Source organism: Macadamia integrifolia, chromosome 14 (genome assembly GCF_013358625.1).
Source record: "Macadamia integrifolia cultivar HAES 741 chromosome 14, SCU_Mint_v3, whole genome shotgun sequence".
Lineage (NCBI taxonomy): Eukaryota > Viridiplantae > Streptophyta > Magnoliopsida > Proteales > Proteaceae > Macadamia > Macadamia integrifolia.
The window spans coordinates 5,134,974-5,139,629 of NC_056570.1; positions in this window are offsets into that span (position 1 = coordinate 5,134,974).

Here is a 4,656-nt window from a genome sequence, read left to right on the forward strand (position 1 = left end):
TTACCACCAGCTTTCTTCTAAAAATTTTGGGATATAGTTCAAGTTGATATTTATAATTTTGTTGTGGATTTATTTCTCACTAGCAGCCTCCCACCTCTATCCAATATTACCAACATTTGCCTAATCCCTAAGGTGGACCAACCAGAAAAGGTGGATCAGTACCGCCCTATCAGCCTTTGTAATGTGGTGATTAAAATCATTGTAAAGATCCTTGTGAATCGACTGAAGAGCTTTCTGCATGATTTCATTTCACCCATCCAATCTACATTTACCCTCGGCCGTTCAATATCTGATAACATACTTTTAGCTCATGAGGCATTCCATTATATCCGAAAGAAGAAGAAGGGAAAGAAAAGCATCATGGCTCTCAAGCTTGATATGACGAAAGCCTATGACCACTTGGAATGGCCATTTATGGAGAGTGTGCTTCTTAGTTTGGGGTTCAGCACTAGGTGGGTGTCATTGGTTATGGTATGTATAACCTCGGTTTCATATGGCCTGCTGATTAATGGGGCAATTTGTGGGACGATAACACCTACCAGGGGAATCAGACAAGGAGATCCACTTTTTCCAACTATATTTGTGCTTTACTATCAAGCCTTAAGCTCATATCTATGTAGGGTTGAATCACAGGGTCTCATTCATGGCATAAAGGTGTGCAACCGCTCTACCCCTATTACTCATCTCCTTTTCACTAATGATAGCTTGCTTTTCTCCGAAGTTAATTTTCAGGAAATTTAGAATTTAAGGGATTGCCTTCACATATATTGCAAGGCTAGCGATCAATAGATTAATTGCCAAAAATCCACTCTCACATTCAGTCCTAACATCCAACCTTGCTTCAAACATTGGTTTTCACGCATTCTTAAGATGCCTTACACTAATGGACCAAGAAAGTATCTAGGCTTCCCTATAAAATTTGGAGCCTCTAAGGCAACACTTTTCCGAGAGATTAATGACTAAACCTTGGGGAGAATGCAAGGTTGGAAACAAAAGATGCTCTCTCACTCTGGCCATGAAGTTATGCTCAAATCTATGGCACTGTCAATGAACACTTTTGCAGCATCTCATTTCAAGTTGCCAGCTTCGCATCATTCCAAACTTCGTAGTGATGCCACTCATTTCTTTTGGGGCCAATCAAAGGAGAAGAACAAAATATGTTGGATTTTATGGAAACGACTTTGCAGATCGAAGGCTCATTGGGGTTTAGGCTTCAGAGATCCCGCCATTCAGAATAATGCTCTGTTAGGGAAACTTGCTTGGAGGTTATGGCAATATCCTAATTCCTACTGGGCTACCATGATGAGGCAAATCTACTACCCCAACACCGACTTCCTTAATGCTCGGTTGGGTTCCAATCCATCGTGGGCTTGGCATGGAATTATAAAAGCACGAAAGGTGTTATTAGACGGACTGTTATGGATTGTGGGGGATGGAAGGAGCATTAGAGTGTTTGATGAAAAATGGATCCCATCTACTCCGAATTTCAAGCTAAAACGTTGCTACCGTCTAGCAAATTCGAATATGTTGGTTTCAGAGTTAATTGACCATCCCAATAGAACTTGGAATGTGAGAGGGTTGGAGAATCTGTTTCATCCAGATGATAGAAATGAAATATTGAAGATCAAGTTGAGCATTTTCCCTCAGCCGGATAGAAGAGTCTGGGGTGGAGCTAAAAGTGGGATCTACTCGGCGAAATTAGGTTACCATCTATTATGTAATCAGTTGAAGGACAAAGAAAGGGAAGCATTGGCATCGTCTTCGACCATCTCTTCTAGAAATATCCCAAAATCTATTTGGTCCCATATATGGTCATGCCATTCTCTCCCTAAGATACGTAGCTTCCTATGGCGTGCATGTGCTGGGGGACTTGCAACTGGAGAAGGGTTAAGCAAGCGGAGAGCTCTTATTGATCCATCTTGTCAGAGCTGTGGTGAGAAATCTGAAACGGTTGATCATGCTCTTTTGGATTGCCCTTTTGCGAGAGCAGTTTGGTTCGGGAGTCGACTCTCTTATTCTCCCCCTTCTCAGAATCCTACACTTCATCGACTCATAGATTCATGGGGAGATAAGAATGCCTCTTCTAGGCAACAACGTAAGGATACTTCTGGCCTTGCATGCTTTATATGTTGGTCTCTTTGGATGGCTTGACATGATATGTTATTTAATGGTAAGGATCGCACTCCGTTGGAAGTTATTCAAATGGCCGAGTTCCACTTTCATGAGTTTAATGAGGCCCTTAGCTCTACTCAACAAAACGATTCTAAAACTCCTCCTCACAATGTCATAATAGAAGAATGTTGATCCCCTCCTAAGCATCGCTATTTGAAGCTGAATTCAGATGCATCTTTGACTAGTACGAAAAGTGGCCTCAGTTGTGTGATTCGTAACTGTGACGGAAATCCCATGGTAGCGGTGTCCATTCCAACTTCCTTCTCCTCTGTGCTTTGAGGGGTAGCAATGACCCTTAGATCTGGCCTTCTTTATTGCATTGCAGAAGGTATTGATGACTTGGAGGTGGAATTAGACTGCAAAGAGTTAATTACTTCCCTTACCACTAGTACTTCTCCCCCACCTTTTGATGTGCCGAATATTGTTCATGACATTAAGCACTTAGTCTCTTTCTTTAGGAATTGTTCATTCCACCATATCTCCAGGGAGATTAACAGTGTGGCTGACTCCTTGGCTCAGAAGACCTTGTCTTATGTGTATGAGACAACTTGGCCGGACTCCACTCCTTGGTTATCTGAAGCTTGTAATTTGGATACTTTGAGCTAGACCCGCTTGAATAAATAAGTCTATTTCCTACCCAAAAAAAAAAAAAAAGACTTTGTGTCTGAAAGCCTTTACCCTGAAAGGACAAAAGTTTTCTTCACCAGTGTAGTGGGAAGAATTCTACCACTAGTGATGGTGTGATATTGTCCCATCACAAATTCAAAGTGATTAAGGTTTTAAAACTTGAGATTGGTATCGAATCATTCAGGATCAGATGGATTTACCTTTATTTTTTAATTTAAAAACAATGGGTTTTTTAGATGTTTTACTCGTAGATTGTACCAGTGGACTGGTCAAAACTTGGTATCAATCTCAACTGATACCAATCCACTTGGGATGCATGCCGGGGTCCTCTCAGCCATCCAATGCATGTTGGAGTGTAGGGCGCATTGGCGAGGAACCGGATCCTGTACTTGCCAAGAAGGTAGTTGTTCCATAAAGAGATGATAGACATGACTTAGGTCATGCTTGTCTTAATTCATTCATGCATGAACCAAAGATAGACGCTGTGAGAATCCAAAACTATATACCTTGCTAATGGTACTTTTAACTCATATGATTGGATTCCTTCCCCCAATCATGTCCAAATGTGCTTATTGGTATCAAGGAAATCAGTAAGGATTCCTCCTGTCTGAGAACTAATCTCCTTCATCCTAGATCCTGATTATCTAGTCTTAAAAAGGTTGTGAACATCATGGATAAAGGACTGCATTTTGAAATCCAACCTCCTCTCTTATGCTGGCAAGAAAGCTGTAGTTCAATATGCTCTTTATTCCATCATAGCCTACATGATGACATGTTTTGCCTTTTCTAAACAAACTTGTCAAAATATTGATTCTATTTGCTCTCGTTTTTGAATGGCTCAAATTCTTCCTAAAAAAAAATTACACCTCATTTCTTGGAAAAGAATTTGTTCTCCTACTAATCAGGGAGGTCTGAGGCTTAAGAGATGCCAACACTCAGAATAAAGCTCTTCCCTTGAAGCTTGGATGACGTTTAATTAAAGAACAGAATACTTCTGGACTTAGATTATCAGAAGCTAAACATTTCCCTAACACCTCTATTTTTTATCACTCAACTGTGAAAAAAAAAAAAGGGATAGTGGATTTGGAATAGTGATGTATCTATCCTCCCTCAACTCCAAAAAAAATGGTTCATGTTAATCTTGGGATTGGTCAATAGTCTTATTTTTGGTTTGGTCCTTGGATACCGACCATCCTTGAACATAGAATACCTTTGAACCCTCCCCCCTCTTGCCCGAATTTTCATATTGACAATGTTATCGTTAATAACAAGTGGAATGTGATATCCTTGAACGCCCTAATTCCCACCCATATCATCGATGAAGTGATCAAAATCCCAATCTGCTCTCAACCTGATATTTGGTGTTGCACCTTATCAAATGATGGGGATTTTTCACTCGTATTGTGATAACATTTCTATCTAACTCTCATTCTCAATATGTATGGATCAATGGTAATATTTCAAACTCCCTACCCTCTCATTGGTGGAAATTCTTGTGGAAGCTCTGCATTCACCATAAATTTAAAATTTTCTTTTGGCGATCCCTTTCAAATGGAATTCCTGTTAAAGAAATTTTGGGAAAAAGGCTCAACATTGACAAAACTCGCCTTCTTGGCAGAAAAGAAACGGAATCCAACACACATTTATTTATTTATTTATTTTTTTATAGAATTTGGGCTACTGGCCCTCTTGGCCTAAGACCGTGGTGTCTCAATTTGTAGTATTTTATTGATGTGATCAAATACTTCTTCATTCATGCAAACATTTCCAAAGTTGGGCAAAGTTGGTGCTTCTGCATTATTTCTATCACTAGTTACTTTATTTGGTTGCACAAAACAACATCTTGGCAAAAAAAAA